The sequence below is a fragment of the Triticum urartu genome, chromosome 5A (genome assembly GCF_056163025.1).
Source record: "Triticum urartu cultivar PI428250 chromosome 5A, HENAU_Tu73, whole genome shotgun sequence".
Lineage (NCBI taxonomy): Eukaryota > Viridiplantae > Streptophyta > Magnoliopsida > Poales > Poaceae > Triticum > Triticum urartu.
The window spans coordinates 315,995,428-316,021,179 of record NC_141877.1 but is presented as its reverse complement, the minus strand read 5'-3'; the positions used below and the strand labels follow the sequence as shown (position 1 = coordinate 316,021,179).

Below are 25,752 nucleotides of genomic sequence, written 5' to 3'. Positions count from 1 at the left end.
GTCTCATACGCTTCACCTTTTTAATATCTTTCGTAAGTATGATGGAAAGGAAAATTGTGCTCAAGTGCTAGAATAAGAATGCATTAGAATGTTTGGAACTAAATATTTGAATGATGAGCATGATTGTAATGTTGTTAGTATGAGTTCTTTGAATATCCATGACACTAATGATGATTGCACTAGTTATGATGAAAATGTCTCCTATAAACATGTCAATTTTTGTGGAGTGCATTGGGTTTGTAAGTACACACCAAATAGAGAAGATAGATATTGCAAGAAGCATAAGTACTTAGAAACTAAATTGTTGCAAGAAGAGCTAGATAATTGTGCTGAAAATTTAAATTTTCTTGGCCATACTTGTGAGCTTTGTAATGAACGTGGTCATTTAATTATCCGATGCAAATTGTTTCATGATCTAATCGTGTCCAAAAATTGTGATGACTTGATTTCCCTTGCACATTATAATGAACTTAGTTTGCTTATGGGCTACGAAGAAATGAAACGTATAACTAAGGATATTCCAAAATTTTCCCTTGATAGAGTTCTTCATTTTGACCTAGAGGAAATTTATATGTATTGTGCGGTGAATTGCATTGAAAATCCTTATATTGCCAATTACATAAAGAAAAGAAAACAAATAGAAGATGAAGAGAATACTAATGAAAAGGAAGAGACTTCCCAATATCCTCCTATTATTTCTTATAATGAATCAGGTAACGAGGAGCCTCCTATTCAACCAATCTCATTAATAAGGAGCTCCAAAAAGAGGATTGAACCCACACATGATGTGGTGAAGAAGAAGAAAAGAAAAAGGAAGAGAGGTAAAAAGATATCTCTCCCAAATAATGTTGCTCCTATTACTATTGTGCCTCATGAAAATATAATTGTGGAAGATAATGATACTTCTTATGACCTTGAAAATCTTTTTGGCACTAGCTTGGATGAATATGATAATTGCTATACTATTGGTGCTATCCATACTATTAATTATGAGAGTGATTATGCTTATGATATGAAAAGGCACAAGCTTGGGGATGCTATGTTTGATGAATATGATGTTTTTGAGAATATATTTGTTGCAATTAATGTTTGTCCCAAGCTTGGGGATGCTACGCTTAATGAAGATGATATTTTTAGTCTCCCAAGTTTTAATATGCAAATTTATAATGATGATAGCATGCCTCCTACTTATGATGATTATTGTGATGATACTTATGCTATAAAAAGTAATGATTATATTTATAAAACTTGTCATGATTATGGTTACCCATTTTCTGAACATTACTCTTTTAATGTGGAAACAATTTATAGTATCCAAGTCTCTTATGATACTCCCACTATTCCGAATGAGAAGAATTTTGCTTATGTGGAGAGTAATAAAATTTCTATGCTTGTAGATCATGAAAAGAATGCTTTAAGTGCTGGTTATATTGTTGAATTCATTCATGATGCTACTGAAAATTATTATGAGGGAGGAACATATGCTTGTAGGAATTGCAATAATATCAAGTTTCCTCTCTATGTGCTTAAAGTTTTGAAGTTATGCTTGTTTTACCCTCCTATGCTAGTTGATTATTGTTCCCACAAGTTGTTTGCTCACAAAATCCCTATGCATAGAAAGTATGTTAGAGTTAAATGTGCTAGTCATATTCTTCATGATGCTCTCTTTATGTTTCAATTCTTATCTTTTATGTGAGCATCATTGAAATCATCATGCCTAGCTAGGGGCGTTAAACGATAGCGCTTGTTGGGAGGCAACCCAATTTTACTTTTGTTCCTTGATTTTTCCTCCTGTTTAGTAATAAATAATTCATCTAGCCTCTGTTTAGATGTGGTTTTATGCTTTTAATTAGTGTTTGTGCCAAGTAGAACCGTTGGGAAGACTTGGGGAGAGTCTTGTTGATCATGCTGTAAAAAACGGAAACTTTAGCGCTCACGAGAACTGCTGTCATTTTTATTTGGAAAGTGATATTTAGTTAATTATTTTTGAAGATGATTAATAGATAAATTACTCAGGTCCAGCAATTTATTTTAGAATTTTTGGGGTTCCAGAAGTATACGTTTGATCCAAATTACTACAGACTGTTCTGTTTTTGACAGATTCTGTTTTCGATGTGTTGTTTGCTTATTTTGATGAATCTATGAGTAGTATCAGAGGGTATGAACCATAGAGAAGTTGGAATACAGTAGATATTACACCAATATGAATTTAGAATGAGTTCATTACAGTACCTTATGATGGTGATTTGCTTTCTTATACTAACGGAGCTTACGAGTTTTCTACTTTAAGTTTTGTGTTGTGAAGTTTTCAAGTTTTGGGTAAGGATTCGATGGACTATGGAATAAGGAATGGCAAGAGCCTAAGCTTGGGGATGCCCCGGAAGGCATCCCCTCTTTCGTCTTCGTTCATCGGTAACTTTACTTGGAGCTATATTTTTATTCGCCACATGATATGTGTTTTGCTTGGAGCGTCAATTTATTTTGTTAGGATTTTCTTTCTTTTATTTAGAACAATGTTTTGCATCTTTTATTTCAATAAAAGTGGCATTGATAGCCTTTACTATGCCTATTTTAGAAGTCCACATGTTGCTGTTTGAAAACAGAAAGTTTACCGCTGTTGCAATAATTCCCTAGAAAAGTCAGAATGTGATAAAATGTTGAAACCTGTTGCATATTAAGCTCTGATAAATTTACTACAGTGGGAATTTTCTTTGATAATTTTTGGAGTTAGGGAAGTATGGATGTTGCAGCATTCTTTACACACTATCCTGTTTAGGCAGATTGCTGTTATGTTTACATTGTTTGCATATGTTTGCTTCTTTAATGATTCTATTTGAGGATAAGACTATTAAATATGCAGAGGCATTTAGTATGCAATGTTGAATAATAATTTTAGTGATTTGCTACAGTAGAGTATGATAAGGTTTTCGCAATGGTTTATACTAACTTATCTCACGAGTCCTTGTTGAGTTTTGTGTGGATGAAGCTTTTGAGATTTAGGGAGACCGTGATATGAGAGAAATTGAGGAGACACAAAAGCTCAAGATTGGGGATGCCCAAGGCACCCCAAGATAATATTTCAAGAAGTCTCAAGCGTCTAAGCTTGGGGATGCCCCGGTTGGCATCCCACCTTTCTTCTTCAATAATTATCGGTTAGTTTCGGTTGATCCTAAGTTTTTGCTTCTTCACATGATGTTTGCCATTCTTAGAATGTCATTTTATTTAGTTTTGCTTGCTGCTTGAATAAAATACCAATATCTGAAATTATTTAATGTTAGAGAGTCTTCACATAGTTGCATAATTATTCAACTACTCATTGATCTTCACTTATATCTTTCGGAGTAGTTTGTTATTTGCTCTAGTGCTTCACTTATATCTTTTTAGAGCACGGTGGTGGTTTTATTTTATAAGAAATAGATGAACTCTCATGATTCACTTAGATTATTTTGAGAGTCTTAAATAGCATGGTAATTTGCTTAAATCCTAATATGCTAGGCATACAACATTAGTAAAAACTTTCATATAGGGTATTGAATACTAAGAGAAGTTTGATGCTTGATGATTGTTTTGAGATATGGAGGTAATAATATCAAAGTCGTGCTTGTTGAGTAGTTGTGAATTTGAGGAATACTTGTGTTGAAGTTTGCAAGTCCCGTAGCATGCACGTATGGTAAACGTTGTGTAACAAATTTGAAACATGAGGTGTTATTTGATTGTCTTCCTTATGAGTGGCAGTCGGGGACATGGTGGGTTAGAGGTTTGACATTGCAATATGGGAGGCATGAATAAGCAAGTGGTAGGTATCATAGCACAGGCATAGCAAAAGAGCGAGCATCTAGCAAGCAAAGATAGAAGTGATTTCGAGGGTACGGTCATCTTGCCTGCAAAATTCTCAGAGTTGCCTTGATCCTTGTAGGCATACTCAACGGGCTCCTCGTTCACGAACTCGTCTACCGGCTCTACCCAAGCAAGAACAACAAGCAAAGAAAGAACAATCAACCACGTGCAATGCACAAACAACATGATGCAAACATGGTATGATATGCGGGATACGATATGTGATGCATATGCATGATTTGCAAAGGAATGATTGAACCTGGCCTCAACTTGGAAATCCAAGAGTGCCACTGGAAAGGTGAGATGATTTCGGTCGAAATCGATATAAAGATCACCGGAATCGGATGCACGGTTTGGAAATGGCAAGCAAAACAAATATGGCACCGGTCTGCGATAAACAGCAAGTAGCCAACTAAATGCATCAAGATAAATATGCTACAGCACTCAAACATGACAACAAAATAAATGGCAGGGATCCACTCGTGATTCTTGACAAAAGATGAACACTGAGCTACGGCTAATTCATCCATTAACAGGTTCAAACAAGCATGGCAAAAGTGCAAAAGATAACAGGTTTCAGACTTAGTGAAATAACAACAATCCAGAAATTTATCATCAGGAAGCACTCTTTAGAGTATGAAAACTACATGCTACAGGAACATATCATGGCAAAGCAAGGCATGGCATGAAGCTACTATAAGCATATAACAAAAGTCCCTTAGTGACCATGAGCCAAAAGGGATTATAAAATACAATTGCAAGCATGTGAACATAGCAAAAACATAAACAGATTCAGACTTGGTGAAAAACTGGAGCATGCAAAACAGATTAACAAGTAGGCATGTTTACGAGCTCGATGCACTCACTACAGAGCATGCCATGCCAAACTAAGCATACACCCATCAAGAAGACATGGCATAGAAGCTAGACATGTCAAGAATGACATCATAGCATGCAGGGAGCAATAGCACCAACCTCAGCAAAATCGCTGAACATGTTAACAATCTGCCAGGAACATTTTATAGCAAAAGTAGAGCTCAATTGACTCAAGCTAGGGTGCTCCATAAATTCAAACAAAGACATGGATGGATAGAGCACAACAATATTAACAAAACATCCTTATTGATCATCCTCAAAAGAGGCACGGATCACTAGGAAACAACATGAACATGTGACATAAAAACAATATCAGGACAAGGACTTAGTGAAATTCGAAGTCCGTGAAATCAACATCATTGAGTAAGCTACTTTGCATGCTTGTGCTAGTCACCACGAAGATCACAAAAATACATGGCATACACCCCTGTAAAGATGAAATGGCATTCTACAAAACCCATGTAGAGCTCAGGATCATAGCATGCACACATTAATCATGGCAAAAATGACAAAACGCCAATTGCTGAAACAGATCTGACATAATCCTCACATAGCCCTCTTCCAACAACATTTCGGGCATCAAGATGAACTCAAATGAAAATGAAGCAATGAGATTAAATGATTTACTCGTCGAGACGAACATTTTGATATGCTACACGCACGAATCGGAGCTACGGATGCAGAGTTATGGCATGTCAAAGATTGCAAAAAATCTAGGGTTTCGGGGGAAAAAGTCAACCGCGAGATCTAGATCTGGATCCACTATAGCGGCACTGTAGCGGCGCGGATTACGAAGATGGCCAGCCGAAGTTTGGGGTCACCGGAGCTCATCACCGTCGGGGAAGGAGGGGAAGAAGCTTGTCGGGGCGCGCCGGGGACGAGGAGGACCCGGGCGGCGGCGGAGCTCCGGTCGGCGGAGGTGGCCGGAGCAGGGCGGCGGACGGCGAGGGAGCTCACCGGTGTTCGGCTCCCTCCGGCGAGAGGTGCGGCAGCCGACGTAGAAGAAGGCGGTGGCTGGGACGAAGGACGGCGTCGGGGCGAGGAGGCGGATCGGGTGACGCGGCGGGAGGCGATGGGCTCGCGGGGGCCCGGAGTGGGCTTCCCGGGCCGGAGGCGGGAGGAGTGCGGCGGCGACACGTGGCGGCAGGCGGTTGGCTGCGGCGATGCGTCCGGCCGGGATCGAACGTGTCCGGCGCGGCGCGGGTGGATTTTTAGGGTTAGGGGGAGAAGATCCGGGAATTGGAAATGCGAGTCTATTTATAGAGGTAGAGGGAGCTAGAAAGCTCCAAATGAGGTGCGGTTTTCGGCCACGCAATCATGATCGAACGATCAGATGATAGTAGGGGTTTCGGTGGGTTTTGGGCCAGTTTGGAAGGGTGTTGGGCTGCAACACACACGAGGCCTTTTCGGTCCCTCGGTTAACCGTTGGAGTATCAAATGAAGTCCAAATGGCACGAAACTTGACAGGCGGTCTACCGGTAGTAAACCAAGGCCGCATGACAAGTATCGGTCCAATCTGAAAATGTTTAACGCCCGCACACGAAAAGAGGTAGAAAGGGATACCGGGTGACATAGGAGCGCCGGAATGCAAAACGGACAACGGGGAAAATGCTTGAATGCATGAGACGAACACGTATGCAAATGCAATGCACATGATGACATGATATGAGATGTATGACAAAGACAAAACACACGGAGACAAAAACCCGACAGCGATGAAATAACATAACTTAGTGCCGGAAACGGCAAGAGTTGGAATATAGATAAGGTAAATTACATCCGGGGTGTTACAGATGCTCTCAAATGACAAGTGTCAGTTTCTCTCGGAGCAGCCAACCTGCTAGTGGGTGTAGGGGGCGGCTATTTATAGCCTAGGGAGCAGCCCGACATGATAAGACATAAATGCCCTTCAATGGTATAACTGTTAGGTGGGTAGATATTTTGGGACAGCTGGCGCATAGCACAGCAACGGTCGAAATTTTGAGTATCAAAATCCTCAGGGCTATCATGTTCCTCACTATGTAGGAAATCCGCACTGGCGAATTCCTAACTCCTCAGTCAGAACAAATTCCTCAGAGATCAGAAGAACTTCGTCTCTGTCACTGAAGAATATGACTGAACTGTATCAGATTTCCAATGGCTTCACTTGAAGGGATTGGTAGGTGTAGGATTTTGAGTTGACCATCACATCGAAATTTTTCCTTAGTATTTCCTCGACCCCCTTTAACAATATGGTGTTTCCTACGACTCAAGAAAGAGAAAATGAAACTATAAAAACAAAAGTCTTCATGATTCATATTCCTCGAATGAATACCAAGTCCTCAGGATTGCACCAATTTCTTCACTTTCAAAGTCTTCATAAGGTCTTCAGAAGTCCAAAGTCTTCAGTCGAAGAATTTCATTTGTTTAGGGGTCGACTTTCTCTGTAAATATCAAACTCCTCATAGACTTATAGACCCGTGTACACTCAAAAACACATTAGTCTCTTAACCTATAAGTCTTCAATACACCAAAATCACTAAGGGGCACTAGATGCACTTACAATCTCCCCCTTTTTGGTGATTGATGACAATATAGGTTAAGTTTTTAACGGGGATAAACATATGAAGTGTAAATGATGATATTGAGGAATTTGATTGCAAGATATAGAAGAACTCCCCCTGAAGATGTGCATGATGAGGAATTTGCTTTTGAAGCATTGCACACTTGAAGGGTAGAATCATGGAGCTCTCCCCCTATATCTTGTAATTTATACACGCATTTGACATATCATAATGAGGAATTTGAAATGCATGATGAAATATGGTGACTGATGTAATTCAGCATGCATGCATTAACACATATGAGGAATAAGCATGCAGAAAGACACATCAAAAGTATCAGAGCACCATTGGGTTTAAGTTTACAACTCGGTCCAATAAAGTTTCAGAAGAGCGAGAGTTGTAACTTTGCAAAAAAATGCCCATATAGACAGACCCGCTTGAAGACTAACTCAAAATTCTCCCCCTTTGTCATCGAATGACCAAAAGGATCAAAAATGAGGACTAACGCCCCTAAAGAATATTAAGTTGATGAAGGAGCGCCAGCGTTGTTGGGTTCGTTTGTCGTGGAAGGGCCTGCCGCAGTGTCGTCCAAGTCTTCATGATCATCGGTGTCGCGCGATGAAGAATATGAGCTGGACACCAAAGGAGGAACCTTGACCTTCTTGTATTTCTTCGGTGGAGGCGCAGACCAGTCAAAATCTTCCTTGAGACCCATTGCCTTGAGATCTTCTTCACCATACAGATGTGATAGAATGGCCCAGGTGCGACTGAAGACTTCATGGAGGTAGTAATGGTTTTTCTTCACTTCATTGTGTGTAGCAGTCATGTTGTGAAGAAATGAACCAAACTGACGCTTAACCCATTTATGGTTTTGATCCACCTTCTGGTGAAGACTAAGCAGAAGCTCACGGTCAGTCATCACACGAGGAGCAGTGGCTTGAGGAGTAGACTTGGGTGCATTGGCAGTAGAGTCATGTGTGGCAGAGTCATCATTGGTGGAATAAGATGCAGCTTTGCGAAACTGACCATCCAATGGACGAATGCCTTCATCAATGACAGCAGGAGCCTTACCCTTTTCATCAGTGGAAGTAAAGGCCTGCTTGAGGACTTCAATCGGGGGCAGATAGCTAAGGTGATTCTAAAAATCAGCCTTGTAGTTGAGTGAAAACCTTTTCCTGAGGAATCTCATAATCCAAGGTGCATAAGGTTTCAGCTCAAACAGAGAAAGTGCAACATTTGCCAGAGTCCTTATGAAGAAATCGTGATAGTTGATATGAATGCTATGAATGATGTTGAATAGCAGATTCTTCATGATGCCAACTATTTCCTCATCAGATGAGTCGTGGCCTTTGATGGGACTCATTGTCCTCGTCAGAATGCGATATACGGTTCTGGGCACATAGGGTAAATCCTTCACGAGGAATTTGGTCCTTGGGGCCTGACCAGGCTTCAAAGGCTTCATTAACACTTGCAGGTAATGAGTTGTGAGTTCTGGTTCATGATATAGGCAGTGAGCTCCTTCACTGGGTGGACTGATGGGCAGGTCGTGAAGCAATTCAGAGGCTGGTGCCTTATAGTGAGTGTTTTCGGTCATCCAGTCCAAGACCCAAGTGTTGATATCTTCAGGATCACCTGTGATATGCAATGTAGCGTAGAACTGAAGAATAAGCTCTTCATTACAATCAACAATGTCAGAGCAAAAGTTGAGGAGGCCTGCATCATGAAGAACACTGAGCATAGGAGAGAAGCAAGGTAATGATTCCATGTCCACGTGAGGAATATGCTCATGGTAGAAGATTTTGTCTGTGTTGAAAAGCAGTGAAGAATAGAAGTTGGCCTGGCTTGCAGTCCAGAAACGCTTCCTCCTTAGACGAGCAGAGTCATAAGGATTGTGGTCAGTGAAGAACACGTGCTCGCTGAAGAAATCATCAGCCTTGAATTTCTGCTTCTTTGAGAATGGATCCTTTGGATTGGGGTGAGGAGTGTCAATCAATTGCATCACAACCTCCGGGATCTCGATCTCAGGTTCCACAGGCTGAGGAATTTCAAGTGCTGCTTCAGTGGCAGCCTGGGACTTCAATTCTTCATTTACATGATCTTTCGCAATAGTGGCTGGAATTTCTTCATGGACAAATGGTGTGGCATGTGGTTCATCAGATCCCATTTGTACAGTAGTTTCTGGGGACTGAGGAATTTGTTGCAAAGGTGTGAAGAGTGGAGAGTTGGGGTGCTGATTTTCCCAAAATTCATCACTTAGCACAGGTGTGGTACAGCCAATGTCCACATCTTCATCTTCCATTTCTTCAATCCCGGCCTCTTCAACAGTAAACTGAGGCATAGGTGAGGAGACAATTGGTGTTGAAGGGATTGTATCCACTTCAATTTCTTCATCCATCTGCTCTGACGAAGCAGCAGAGGGATTCTCTTCATCGGATTCACTTGGAATCACATATTCTTCATCAAAAGGAACAAGGTCCTTTGATGGCATGGTTGAGATAGGAACAGCATCAATGGGGTTTGCGAACGAGCTAGTCAATGGCTTCATCTTCTTCGGGGCTGAAGAGTCTGATGAAGTTGATGCCTTCCTTTTCTTCACTGCTGCACGCTCTGCAGCCTTAGTCTTCTTCACATCTAATGCAGATGGAAGGATTGGAGTTGGTGTAGGTGTAGGAGGAGCAGAGGAATTGGGTTGAGTTTCTTCATTTTCTTCAAGCGCACCACTAGTGGATGCCCTGGCAATTTCATCAGCGACTGGAATGCAGTCATCAGCCCAGGAACTCACATTTTCTTCAGCAGCCTGATTTTCATCAGCGGTGCTGGCATGTTCTTCAGTCGGCTGAGCAGATGCTTCAACCTGAGGAATTTCCTGTTGCGTTGGGGCTGCAACATTTGAGGTGAATTATTAGCAAGTCTCACAAAACGAACCTTGGCTCCAAGCCAATCAGCGCGGTATGCGTCAAATTCATCACTGAGTTTCTTGATCTCAGTTTGAATAGTGACAAGTTCTTCAGTTGTCATAGAGATAACGTTTTTCTTCAGATAGTGCTCCTTCTTGTACTGCGCTTTCTTGATCTGCCTGGCCTTCTCAAACTTCCATTTCTCTTCCTATATGAAGTGAGTCAACATATGACTTTGTCCAGGAGTCAGCTTGAAGTCAGGCATGGGAGTGTTGGGGTCCTTGTGCCAAACATCAATGTATTCGAGAATCAACTTTGGATCCAAAAGCAGAGGCACACTTGTACCCTTGGCTCTAGCGGCCCTGACTTGCCTGTCTCTAATGATTTCTGCTAGTTCTTCATCATCAGCTTCATCATCATCATCAGAGGGCACTTGGAAAGCAACTTGTTTCTTGTGAGGACTTGGTCAAGGACCTCGTCCAGCAGTGGTCTTCTTCTTCAGAAGAGAGGGAACAGCTGAGGAACTTGCAGAGGCTCCTGAGGCAATAGATATGCCTGTGGTCCTTTAGCACGTGGCGAGATGCACAGGTGTTGAGGTTTTGGTCGAAGCAGCCGAAGACTTTGGAGGAGCAGGAGCAGCATGAGGAATTGGCCGTGAGGGCTTTAAGGAATCTGACCATGAGGGCATAGCTGAGGAACTTGGCCGTGAGGGCATTGCTGGTGAAGCACTAGGCTTGTGAGCAGGCTTCTTTGGCATGGCCTTCTTCGGCTTTACAGAGGCCTCAACAGCAGCAGCGGCAGCAGAGTCTTCGTTGAATTTCCTCACTGCATCTTTTGCTTGTTTGGCCAACTTGGCCTGGCGCTTGGCCCATTCATCAAGATAGTCCTCACCGCACTTGAGGCTGGTGGGATCAGCTATTTGACCATGTGCCAACGGAGGTCTTGGGCATGGAGGATTTAGTGCAAATTTCTTCATATATTTGGGAGTGACATATTTGTACTCCCTCCACTCTCTTGCCCATCTCCTCTCAATCTTTTGAATGCGCACCTTGCACTGATTTTTATCTTCCTCAGGGGGTGTGCAGTACCCAGCATAGATGTCCTCAGGTATTTCAAAGGCAGTGTTAACCTCAGGCCTCTTTCCTCCTTTCTGTGGCTTCTTACCATCAGCCATTTTCTTCAGTTGAGGAATTTGAACAATTGAATTCCCTGAAGAGGTATGCAACTTTTCTTCGAGGAACGCTACAAATGAGTTAAGTTGATGAGAACCTAGTGATTCAGCAGCTGACATGAGTACCTGTGAACAGAATATAGTTGCGAGGAATTTGGAGAGGTCATATGCGTTCTCAGAAGGTTTTTTTACAAAGAACAAGTTTGAGGAATTTGACCAGATGAGTCTTGAAGAATTTCACTAAGCGTTCTTTGTCTTAGGTTCCAGAGATGTATAGATCAAAAATCCACACATTTGAGGAATCTTGAAGAGAAACATAGCTTAGAGAAATGAATCAAGAACATATGACATGTGAGGTGTTTTAGTGTGTGAAGATATGAAGAAAAACACCTTTGAGGATTTTGACGAAACCATTTGAATCAACGAGGGCAGTAAAAGTAACTTTTAATTACCCTGGACGAAGAACACGACGAATTGGTATGTGGAGATGTGAAGTTCGTCAGTGCAGATCTTCCACGCCCTAACTTGGCGGAGGAAGACAGCTACGACGGCGGCGGAGTGAAGATTTCCGCAGTCGGCGCGAGTACGATGGCGATGAGGTCGAGGCAGTGAAGCTTTTCCTCACCGGTGATGATGATTTAGCGGCGGCGCTAGGGTTTGAGAAGCTCGAGCTGGAGAGAGGTCGAGCGAAGTAAAGGAAGTACGGAAGGGGAAGGGGGTATTTATAGCCACTGTGAAAAACTGTTCGCTTGAAGAATTTGGACGAACGTGCCCCTGACCCTTCTCATTCGCTTGACATGTGTCACCCACGTACTGAGAAGTGGAGATCGTGTGCGATCGTGGGTGAATAGATAAGTATATCGTGGGATGCAGAACGGTTTGAGCGGCAAAGCCGAAAATTTAGATACGATAGGTTTTAAAGTTCCGTTCGCAATTTCTTCAGTTGACAAGGACACAGTGAAGATTTTGAACAAGTTTCAAATAGAACGCACATGAAGAATTTGTGAACAGATTGGGTTGAGTATAGCATAGAGGGGGAAGGGTCCGATCACATTCACTTAGCAGAAAAAAAAACTTGAAGAAATAGCCATAAGTGAATGTTGTAGAGGACATAAACTCATATATATATATATAGCCAACGAAGAAAAGCGGCGGAAACGGTGAAGACAATGCAAAGTTGAAGAATTTGAACAACTGGGGAATTTCAACTTTTGGTGGTGGAGTGACCCACCGTATAAGATTGATGATTTCATACACCATGTACAATTGTCGTAGGGTTCTGAGAATCAAATTCTTCGTTAATTTCTTCACACATAGTGTTATTATTCATTGATTGAAGAAAAACGTTTATTCATGTGTTGCACATCTAAGTCATCATTTTGCATAAGTGTTAGGATGAGTGTCCTTTTCAAAGAACATTCGAAGATTCTAAGATATTTAGCTCACACCGCAACTTGCTAAATCTCTTCTCATCCAAGGGCTTTGTGAAGATATCGGCTAGTTGTTCTTCAGTCTTCACATGCTCAATAGAAATGTCGCCCTTCAACACATGATCATGAAGAAAATGATGATGAATCTGAATGTGCTTTGTCTTCGAGTGCTGAACTAGGTTGTGAGCAATCTTGATGGCACTCTCATTGTCACAGAAGAGAGGCACATTCTTCATGTTGACGCCGTAGTCCTTGAGAGTTTGCTTCATCCATAGCAATTGAGCACAGCAAGAACCAGCGGCAATGTACTCAGCTTCAGCAGTAGATAGTGATACGCAGTTCTGTTTCTTCGAGGACCAACAGACGAAAGATCGTCCGAGGAAATGACATGTACTAGATGTTGACTTGCGGTCCACATGATCACCAGCATAGTCAGAGTCAGAATATCCAATGAGATCAAAAGCCGAGCCCTTGGGGTACCATAATCCAAGTGTTGGTGTGTGAGCTAGATATCGAAGAATATGCTTCACAGCCTTATGGTGTGATTCCTTCGGTGTAGCTTGAAATCGGGCACACATGCAAACACTAAGCATAATATCTGGCCTAGATGCACATAAGTACAATAAAGAACCAATCATGGAACGGTATACCTTATGATCGAAGTTGATACCATTTTCATCAGTGCACAGATGGCCATTTGTGGGCATAGTAATTTTGACGCCTTTGCAATCTTGCATGCCGAATTTCCTCAGTACATCCTTGAGGTATTTCTCCTGAGATATGATATGCCATTGCGTTGTTGACGAATTTGAATACCTAAGAAGAATTTCAATTCTCCCATCATAGACATTTGATATTCTTCACTCATCATATAGGCAAATTCATCACTATAACGTTGATCAGTACAGCCAAAGATAATATCATCAACATACATTTGGCACACAAACAATTCACCATCATAAGATTTAGTGAAAAGAGTAGGGTCGGGTGAACTAGGTTTGAAGCCTTTCTTCATAAGGAATTCCTTCAAAGTATCATACCACGCCCGTGGGGCCTGCTTGAGGCCATAGAGGGCCTTATTGAGTCTGAAGACTTTGTCAGGATGCTTTGGATCTTCAAAACCTGGGGGTTGAGCAACATATACTTCTTCCTCAAGCTTACCATTGAGGAATGCACTTTTCACATCCATTTGATATAGAGTGATATCATGATGGTTAGCATAAGCAAGTAATATGTGAATAGCCTCAAGTCTAGCAACAGGTGCAAAAGTTTCATCGAAATCAATTCCTTCAACCTGTGTGTAGCCTTGAGCTACAAGCCGTGCCTTATTCCTTACCACAAGGCCATTTTCGTCTTGCTTGTTGTGATAGATCCATTTTGTGCCAATGATATTGTGCTTGCGAGGATCTGAATGTTTGACCAGTTCCCAGACGTTGTTGAGCTCGAACTGATGTAATTCTTCTTGCATGGCCTGAATCCACTCAGGCTCCAAAAATGCTTCATCTACCTTAGTGGTCTCTGTGATAGAGACAAAAGCATAGTGCCCACAAAAGTTAGATAAATGTGAAGCTTTTTAGCGTGTGAGAGGACATGGCGCTTTAATGTCATTGATGATCTTTTCAACTTGCACTTCTTTTGCAACACGAGGATGAGCTGGTTGTCGTTGAGGAATTTGATCAGCATTTTCTTTAGCACCATTTTCTTTAGTATTTTCTTCAGGTGCATTAGCTCGACGTTCTTCATGTTTTGGAATGAATTCTTCAGCAGATTCTTCAGTAGGAATGACATCCTCAGTAGCTTTGAACTTGATAGTTTCCTCAGGTGCTGGTTCATCTATCACAGAAGGTAGGTGCTCTCTTTGTGAGCCATTAGTTTCGTCGAACCGCACATCTACAGTTTCAACAACCTTGTGAAGAACGTTGTTGAAAACTCTGTAGGTGTGCGAGTCCTTTCCGTAACCAAGCATAAAACCTTCATGTGCTTTCAGTGAAAATTTTGAGTTGTGATGAGGATCTCTAATCCAACATTTAGCACCGAAGACTTTGAAATAACTTACATTGGGTTTCTTATCAGTGAGGAGTTCATAGGCAGTCTTCTTGAAGAATTTGTGAAGATATACTCTATTGATGATGTGGCACGCGGTATCAATTGCCTCAATCCAGAAACGACGAGGCGTTTTGTATTCATCAAGCATAGTGCGAGCCATCTCAGCAAGAGTCTTGTTTTTGCGCTCCACGACGCCATTCTGCTGAGGAGTATAAGGAGCAGATAACTCATGAGTAATACCAAGTTCATCAAGATAGTCATCAAGACCAGAATTCTTGAACTCAGTTCCATTGTCACTTCTGATGTGTTTGATCTTCACACCAAAGTTGGTTGAAGCCCTCGAGGAAAATCGTTTGAAGACTTGCTGCACTTCATGTTTGTAAGTAACAATGTGTACCCATGTGTATCGAGAGTAATCATCAACAATAACAAATCCATATTGAGATGCCTCATTTGAGACTGCAGAATAATGGTTAGGACCGAAGAGATCCATGTGAAGCAATTCAAATGGACGAGTGGTGGTCATGATAGTCTTCACTGGATGCTTAGCCTTTGTCATCTTCCCAGCTTCACAGGCTCCGCATAAGTGATCCTTGAGGATTTTGACATTCTCGATGCCAATGACATGCTTCTTCTTCGCAAGCGTGTACAAATTCCTCATGCCTGCATGACCAAGTCGTCGATGCTAGAGCCAGCCTTCTGAAGCTTTTGCAAGTAGACACACGGCTGTTTGCGGTCCTGTAGAGAAATCAACAATATACATGTCTCCTCTCCTAAAGCCTTCGAAGCTTTGGAATTGTCAGCTTCCATAACCACAACACAATGGTACTTGCCAAAGACAACAACCATATCAAGATCACAAAGCATTGAGACAGACATGAGGTTGTATCCTAAGGACTCGACAAGCATGACTTTGTCCATGTGTCGATCCTTTGTGATCGCAACCTTACCTAGACCACCTGACTTTTGCCTTTGTCAGCAAAGATGATATGCTTCAGATGCGATGGTGATAAGGGATCATCCATCAATAGATTCTTGTCACCAGTCATGTGATTTGTACATCCACTATCGAGGACCCACTCAGTGGCTTTGGGTTGATCATCCTGCAGATGAATTAGTGCAACTTACGAACTCATATACTTCATCAGTGAACAATATGACATCAATTCATCAGATCAATTTCATCAAACAATAGAATAGATAAAGCAGTATGAGGACGTGAGAAATGAAAGTTCATTTCTTCATGATTAACCTGCGTCCTTTCAGGCATACTCAGGTCTCCAACAAATTCTTCAGACAATTATGTACATCTGGCGACCTGACCCTGCAGAAGAGATTAGTTCTTTTTCTTCACCACCCACATCTGAAGGGGTGGCAAAGATTTCATCACTCTGCGAGCTCCATACGAGAATGGTGGCATAGAAGCCAGTCCATTTCGTTTCACATAAGAGGGGTTAGGATAAGCATATGAATAAGCAGATAAATTCTTCGAGGACTTATGAACATAATGATTAGAAGAATAATGCTCATATTCATAGCCCTTAGCTCTTCCCTACGAAATAGAGTTGTTAGCATGATGATATTCATATGAGGACTTTGATCCTTTTGAGGAATTTGGTCCATATGAAGAATTTGATCTAGGGTTCCTTTTCTTCACAGGTGGTGTCCTAAGGACATTCACCTAGAGACTTTCAAGACACCTTTTGGGAACCCAGATTTTCTTCATAGGAGGACCGTTCCTGCAATTAGTGCCAACATATCTAGCAAATATTTCACCATTCTGATTTTTGAACAGTTTATAGTTGGAGTCAAATGACTCATCATCAGAACGAGGAGATTCACATGCAAAGCCAGATAAGTTAGATGGGTCAACTGGAGGTCCCTTTGCAGCAACCCATGAGGTTTTTGGGTACTGCTCAGGCTTCCAATATGTACCATCAGCATTGAGTTTCCTCTCAAAGGCAATACCCTATTTCCTAGGGTTCCTGTTGAGGATTTGCATTTTAAGCACATCACAAAGAGTCTGATGCCTTTTGAGGCTTTTGTACATGCCTGTCATGTACAATTCCTTCAGCCCTGCATCGTCAGTGATACTAGCAGTGTCCTCAGATGAGGAATTAGTGATAGCAGAGGCATGTGAAGAATTTGAAACATTAGCAGCATTTGAACATTCAGGTGAAGAATTAGCAGATTCACGTTCAATGCACTTCAAGCATGGAGGGACAAATTCTTCCTGAGAAGCGCTAATTTGTTGAGCAAGTAATGAATCGCGCTCCTTCTGAAGATCTTCATAACTCACTCTTAGCTTTTCAAGATCTTGCTTTCTTTGAAGAAATTCATATGAAAGCTTCTCATGATCAGATAAGAGAGTGTTATGATGACCTTGAAGGTTGTCAAACCTAGACTGAATTCTCTGAAGATTTCCAGTCAAGGTTTTAGTGCGATCCATTTCTTCACCCAACATATCATCACTTTTGTCTAGCATGTTTTGAACCATTTCAACAGCCTTTTGTTGTTTTACAGCAATCTTAGCAAGTTTGGAGTAGCTGGGTTTGAGGTTTTCATCAGATTCATTCTCACTTGATTTAGAGGAGGGGTATTTGAGTACCTTGGCACCTTTTGCCATGAAACAATAGGTGGGAGCGTAGTCATCATTGTTTCCATCAGCCATGTTGGTGAAGCCATTTTCTTCAGAGTTGAAGATGAACTTGCTGACGAAAGCAGTAGCGAGAGCCAGGCTCGCCACACCAGACTCAGACTCCTCAGATGCCTCCTCTTCCTCATGTTCCTCAGATTCAGCCTCAGAGTCCATTTCCTTGCCAATGAACGCCCGAGCCTTCTTGGAGTTGTTCTTATTGTAAGATGAAGACTTCGAGGATTTTGATGATGAAGATTTTGAGGATTTCTTCTTCTTCTTCGCATCATCAGAACTGTAATCCTTGTATTTCTTCTTCTTTGATTCCTTTTCCCACTAAGGACAATCTTGAATGTAGTGTCCAGGTTTCTTGCATTTGTGACAAAGCCTCTTCTTGTAGTCACTGGATGAGGAATCATTGCTCCTTGAGGATTTTCCAAAGCGACCACGTCTTGAGAACTTCTGGAATTTCTTCACGAGCAGTGCTAGCTCATGGCTCATTTCTTCAGGATCACCAAGGCTGCTACTAGAATCTTCATCTTCAGATTCAGACACTGCATTGGCCTTCAGGGCACGTGTTCTGCCATAGCTCGAACCATAGAGATCTCTCTTTTCAGCAAGCTGGAACTCATGAGTATTTAGCCTCTCGAGGATATCAGCGGGATCAAGTGACTTGTAATCAGCACGTTCTTGTATCATCAATGCCAGAGTATCAAATGAGGAATCAAGCGATCTCAGCAATTTCTTCACCACCTCATGGTCGTTGATGTCAGTGGCACCAAGTGCTTGAAGCTCAGTTGAGATGTCAGTGAGGCGATCTAAGGTTTGTTGAACATTTTCATTGTCGAGTCTTTTGAAGCGGTTGAGGAGATTGGGAGAAACATCAACTCGAGAGTCACGCTGAGTTGAGACTCCTTCATTGACCTTGGACAGCCTGTCCCAGATAAGCTTGGCTATCTCCAAAGCACTCACTCTGACATACTGTCCTTTGCTCAGATGGCCACATATGATATTCTTCGCTTGAGAGTCGAGTTGCTTGAATCTCTTCACATCAGCAGCATTGATGGTGGGAGTGACAGAGGGAACACCATTCTCCACAACGTACCAGAGATCGTTATCAATTGCCTCAAGATGCATGCGCATCTTATTCTTCCAGTAGGGGTAGTCCGTCCCATCGAAGGTAGGACACCCAGCAGAAACCTTGATCATACCTACGGTCAACATAACTAAACTCCAGGCGGTTAAACCAAAATCACACAGAACAAGGGAGTACCTTGCTCTGATACCAATTGAAAGTGCGTTATATTGACTAGAGGGGGTGAATAGGCGATTTTTATGAATTCTTCACCGAGGAATTTGCAGGTGAGGAAATTCCTTAGCGAAGAACTACTAGCAGCAGAATAAGTACTCAAAAGTAAATATAACAGAACACAAGCATACTCATCATGATGAAATGAAGACAAACACAGAGTACAGAAAGCGTAAGCACAGGATAACATAGGATGAAGACAAACAGACTGAAGAAATTGAACTAAGGAATTTGAGAAAGTCTTCAGTCAAAGTCTTCAAACACAGATATGAACAAGCACTCGACACAGTTATGAGGAAATGAAAGAGTTGAGGAAATAGAACCGGTGAGCTTGGTGAAGACAATGATTTAGTAGACCAGTTCCAACTGTTGTCTCAGTTGTACATCTGGTTGGAGCGGCTAGGTATTTAAACCTGAGGACACACAGTCCCGGACACACAGTCATCACCGTATTCTCCTTGAGCTAAGGTCACACAGACCTCGCCCAATCACTCGTGGTAAGTCTTTAGGTGACTTCCGAACCTTCACAAACTTGGTCACTTGGCGATCCACAATTCCTCTTGGATGCTCTAGACCTTGACGCCTAACCGTCTAGAAGAAGCATAGTCTTCAAAGGTAACAAGCGTCAGATCCACGCAGGATCAATCTCTTCAGTGGTGCTCAATCACTTGGGGTTGTAGGTGTTGGGTTTGGGTTTTCCTCACTTGATGATTTTCGCTCAAAGTCCTCGGAGGATGGGATGCTCTCAAATGACAAGTGTTAGTTTCTCTCAGAGCAGCCAACCTGCTAGTGGTTGTAGGGGGGGGCTATTTATAGCCTAGGGAGCAGCCCGACATGATAAGACATAAATGCCCTTCAATGGTATGACCGTTAGGTGGGTAGATATTTTGGGACAGCTGGTGCATAGCACAGCAACTGTCGGAATTTTGAGTATCAAAATCCTCAGGGCTATCATGTTCCTCACTATGTAGGCAATCCACACTGGCGAATTCCTAACTCCTCAGTCAGAACAAATTCCTCAGAGATCAGAAGAACTTCGCCTCTGTCACTGAAGAATATGACTGAACTGTATGAGATTTCCAATGGCTTCACTCGAAGGGATTGGTAGGTGTAGGATTTTGAGTTGAGCATCACATGGAAATTTTTCCTTAGTATTTCGTCGACCCCCTTTAACAGTACGGTGTTTCCTACGACTCAAGAAAGAGAAAATGGAACTATAAAAACAAAAGTCTTCATGCTTCATGTTCCTCGAATGAATACCAAGTCTTCGGGATTGCACCAATTTCTTCACTTTCAAAGTCTTCAGAAGGTCTTTAGAAGTCCAAAGTCTTCAGTCGAAGAACTTCATTTTTTTAGTGGTCGACTTTCTCTGTAAATATCAAACTCCTCATAGACTTATAGACCTGTGTACACTCAAAAACACATTAGTCCCTTAACCTATAAGTCTTCAATACACCAAAATCACTAAGGGGCACTAAATGCACTTACACCCAACAAGCGATATCGTTTAACGCCCCTAGCTAGGCATAAAAACAAGAATAGATCTAGGTATTATCATCTTTGGTATGCAATCCATAAGTGGCTCTCATAATAGATTCATAATGTAATTTAATTTTCTTCCTAGGAAAGTGTTCCATGCCTTTCCTTAACGGAAATTGAAATCTAATATTTCCTTCTTTCGTATCAATAATTGCACCAATCGTTCTAAGGAAAGGTCTACCAAGAATAATAGGACATGTAGGATTGCAATCTATATCAAGAACAATGAAATCTACGGGCACATAATTCCTATTTGCAACAATAAGAACATCATTAATCCTTCCCATATGTTTCTTAATAGTGGAATCCGCAAGATGCAAATTTAAAGAACAATCAACAAATTCACGGAAACCTAACACATAACACAAAGTTTTTGGAATCGTGGAAACACTAGCACCCAAATCACATAAAGCAAAGCTTTCATGATTTTTAATTTTAATAGTAGGTTCCCACTCATCATAAAGTTTTCTAGGGATATAAACTTCTAATTCAAGCTTTTCTTCAAAGGATTGAATTAAGGCATCAACGATATGTTTGGTAAAAGCATTATTTTGATCATAAGCACGAGGAGAATTTAGCATGGATTGCAACAAGGAAATATAATCTATCAAAGTGCAATTATCATAATTAAATTCCTTGAAATCCAAAATAGTGGGTTCATTGCTATGTAGAGTTTCGACCTCTTCAATCCCACTTTTACCAATTTTTGCATCAAGATCTAAAAACTCTGAATCATTGGGATGCCTTTTAACTAAAGTTGACTCATCTCCACTCCCATCATTATCAAGATTCATATTGCAAAACAAAGATTTAATAGGAGACACATCAATCACTTTTAGATCTTCATCCTTATTATCGTGAAAACTAGAAGAACACGCTTTTATAAAGTAATCTTTTTTAGCACGCATCCTAGCGGTTCTTTCTTTGCACTCATCAATGGAAATTCTCATGGCTATGATAGACTCATTGATATCATGCTTAGGTGGAATAGATCTAAGTTTCAAAGAATCAATATCAAGAGAAATTATGTCCACGTTCCTAGCCAACTCATCAATCTTAGGCAATTTTTCTTCAAGCAAAGCATTAAAATTCTTTTGCGAAATCATAAATTCTTTAACACTAGTCTCAAAATCAGAGGGCGTCTTATTAAAATTTCCATAAAAGTTGTTGTAGGAATTACCGTAATTATTAGAGGAATTACTAGGAAACGGCCTAGGATTAAAGTTTCCTCTATAAGCATTGTTACCAAAATTGTTCCTACCAACAAAATGCACATCCATAGATTCATTATTATTCTCAATCAAAGTAGACAAAGGCATATCATTAGGATCAGAAGAAACAGTCTTATTAGCAAACAATTTCATAATTTCATCCATCTTTCCACTCAAAACATTAATCTCTTCTATAGCATGAACCTTTTTACTAGTAGATATTTCGGTGTGCCATTGAGAATAATTAACCATAATATTATCTAGGAGTTTAGTAGCTTCTCCAAAAGTGATTTCCATAAAAGTGCCTCCCGCAGCCAAATCTAAAAGATTTCTAGAAGCAAAATTCAATCCAGCATAAATTTTTTGTATGATCATCCATAAGTTTAATCCATGTGTAGGGCAATTACGTATCATTAATTTCATCCTCTCCCAAGCTTGTGCAACATGCTCATGATCAAGTTGCTTAAAATTCATAATATCGTTTCTAAGAGAGATGATCTTAGCGGGAGGAAAATACTTAGAGATAAAAGAATCTTTGCACTTATTCCATGAATCAATACTATTTTTAGGCAAAGACGAAAACCAAGTCTTAGCACGATCTCTAAGAGAAAACTGAAATAGCTTCAATTTAACAATATCATTATCCACATCTTTCTTCTTTTGCATATCACACAAATCAACAAAGCTGCTTAGATGGGTAGCGGCATCTTCACTAGGAAGGCCAGAAAACGGATCTTTCATAACAAGGTTCAGCAAAGCGGTATTAATTTCACAAGATTCAGCATCGGTAAGAGGAGCAATCGGAGTGCTAAGAAAATCATTATTGTTGGTATTAGAAAAGTCACACAATTTAGTATTATCTTGAGCCATCGTGACAAACAATCCAACACACAAGCAAACAAGAGGTAAGCAAAAAGAGACGAACAAAAAAGAGGCGAGCGGAAAAGAGGGCGAATAAAATGGCAAGGGTGAAGTGGGGGAGAGGAAAATGAGAGGCAAATGACAAATAATGTAATGCGAGGGATAAGAGTTTGTGATGGGTACTTGGTATGTCTTGACTTGTGCGTAGATGGCGCCAAAAATGGCTAGTTGTTGGTAATCTTGACTTGACTTGGTGCAACCTCCCCAGCAACAGCGCCAGAAATTCTTCTTGCTACCTCTTGAGCATGCGTTGGTTTTCCCTTGAAGAGGAAAGGGTGATGCAGCAAAGTAGCGTAAGTATTTCCCTCAGTTTTTGAGAACCAAGGTATCAATCCAGTAGGAGGTAACACGCAAGTCACCTAGTACCTGCACAAACAAATAAGAACCTCGCAACCAATGCGATAAAGGGGTTGTTAATCCCTTCACGATCACTTACGAGAGTGAGATCTGATAGAGATAATAAGATAAATATTTTTGGTATTTTTATGGTATAGATTGGAAAATAAAGATTGCAAAATAAAAAACGGTAGAAATAGCAAGTAGATATGAAAATAATATGATGGAAGATAGACCCAGGGGCCATAGGTTTCACTAGTGGCTTCTCTCAAGATAGAAAATTCTACGGTGGGTGAACAAATTACTGTCGAGCAATTGATAGAAAAGTGCATAGTTATGAGAATATCTAGGCATGATCATGTATATAGGCATCACGTCCACGACAAGTAGACCGAAACGATTCTGCATCTACTACTATTACTCCACACATCGACCGCTATCCAGCATGCATATAGAGTATTAAGTTCATAAGAACAGAGTAACGCATTAGGCAAGATGACATGATGTAGAGGGATAAACTCAAGCAATATGATATAAACCCCATATTTTTTATCCTCGATGGAAACAATACAATACGTGCCTTGCTGCCCCTGCTGTCACTCAGAAAGGACACCGCAAGATTGAACCCAAAGCTAAGCACTTCTCCCATTGCAAGAAAGATCAATCTAGTAGGCCAAACCAAAATGATAATTCAAAGAGACTTGCAAAGATATTAAATCATGCATAAAAGAATTCAGAGAAGAATCAAATATTGTTCATAGATAATCTTGATCATAAACCCACAATTCATCGTATCTCGATAAACACACCACAAAAAGAATTACATCGAATAGATCTCCAAGAGAATCGAGGAGAACTTCGTATTGAGATCCAAAGAGAGAGAAGAAGCCATCTAGTTAATAACTATGGACCCGAAGGTGTGTGGTAAACTACTCACACATCATCAGAGAGGCTATGGTGTTGATGTAGAAGCCCTCCGTGATCGATTCCCCCTTTGGCGGAGCACCGGAAAAGGCCCCAAGATGGGATCTCATGGGTACAGAAGGTTGCGGCGGTGGAAATAGGGTTTCGTGGTGCTCCTGGATGTTTTCAGGGTATATGGGTATATATAGGAGGAAGAAGTAGGTTGGCGGAGCTGCGAAGGGCCCACGAGGGTGGGGGCGCGCCCTCCTGCCTCGTGGCCTCCTCGCTTCTTTCTTGACGTCCACTCGGGCCTTCGGTTTCATTCCGTTTGGTATTCCTTTTCTGCGAAACACTAAAATAGGAAAAAAAAACAGCAATTTGCACTAGGCCTTCGGTTAATAGGTTAGTCCGGAAAATAATATAAAAGGTATATTAAAGCCCATTAAACATCCAAAACAGATAATATAATAGCATGAAACAATCAAAAATTATAGATACGTTGGAGACGTATCATACACCAATATGACCTACAAATAGGTTGCACTATTATTATTAACTTTGCATCTTTTGGCTTCAATATTATGAATATGTGTATCACTTCAATCGAGATTCAATAAAAATAGACCACTCATCAAGGGTGCATGACCATAAAAGATATAACTCATATAAATAGAACAACCATTATTCTCTGATTTAAATGAATAACCGTCTCACATCAAACAAGATCCAGATATAATGTTCATGCTCAACACTGGCACCAAATAACAATTATTCAGATCTAAAACTAATCCCGACGGTAGATGTAGAGGTAGCGTGCCAACGAAGATCACATCGACTTTGGAACCATTTCCCACGCGCATCGTCACCTCGTCCTTAGCAATCTTCGTTTAATCTGTAGACCCTTCTTCAAGTTGCAAATATTAGCAACAGAACCAGTATCAAATACCCAGGCGCTACTACGAGCATTAGTAAGGTACACATCAATAACATGTATATCAAATATACCTTTCACTTTGCCATCCTTCTTATCCGCCAAATACTTGAGGCAGTTCCGCTTCCAATGACCAGTCCCTTTGTAGTAGAAGCACTCAGTCTCAGGCTTCGGTACAGACTTGGGTTTCTTCCCTTGAGCAAAAACTTGCTTGTTGTTCTTCTTGAAGTTCCCCTTCTTCCCTTTGCCTTTTTTCTTGAAACTAGTGGTCTTGTTAACCACAAACACGCTCCTTCTTGATTTCTACTTCCGCGGCCTTTAGCATTGTGAAGAGCTCGGGAATTGCCTTTTCCATCCCTTGCATATTATAGTTCATCACAAAGCCTTTATAGCTTGGTGGCAGTGATTGAAGAACTCCGTCAATGACACTATCATCAGGAAGATTAACTCACAGCTGAGTCAAGTGTTTGTGGTACCCAGACATTCTGAGTATGTGTTCACTGATAGAACTATTCTCCTCCATTTTGCAGCTATAGAACTTGTTGGCGACTTCATATCTCTCAACTCAGGAATTTGCTCGAAATATTAACTTCAACTCCTGGAACATCTCATATGCTCCATGACGTTCAAAACATCCTTGAAGTCCCGATTCTAAGCCGTAAAGCATGGCACACTGAACTACCGAGTAGTCATCAGCTTTGCTCTGCCAGACGTTCATAACGTCCGGAGTTGCTCCTGCAACGGGCCTTGCACCTAGCGGTGCTTCCAAGATGTAATTCTTCTATGTAGCAATGAGGATAATCCTCAAGTTACGGACCCAGTCCATATAGTTTCTACCATCATCTTTCAACTTAGATTTCTCTAGGAACGCATTAAAATTCAAGGGAACGGTAGCACGGGCCATTGATCTACAACAACATAGATATGCAAAAACTATCAGGTACTAAGTTCATGATAAATTAAAGTTCAATTAATCATATTATTTAAGAACTCCCACTTAGATAGACATCCCTCTAGTCATCTAAATGATCACGTCAACCATATCAACTAAACCAAGTCCGGTCATCACGTGAGATGGAGTAGTTTTCAATGGTGAACATCACTATGTTGATCATATCTACTATATGATTCACGTTCGACCTTTCGGTCTCAATGTTCCAAGGCCAT

At 41.1% G+C, this 25,752-nt stretch overlaps 1 pseudogene; it reads right to left on the bottom strand.

The window, feature by feature from the left end:
- Window positions 1-5,475: 5,475 nt before the first annotated feature.
- LOC147971208 (uncharacterized) lies at window positions 5,476-18,134 on the bottom strand (annotated as a pseudogene).
- Between the last annotated feature and the right edge of the window lie 7,618 nt (window positions 18,135-25,752).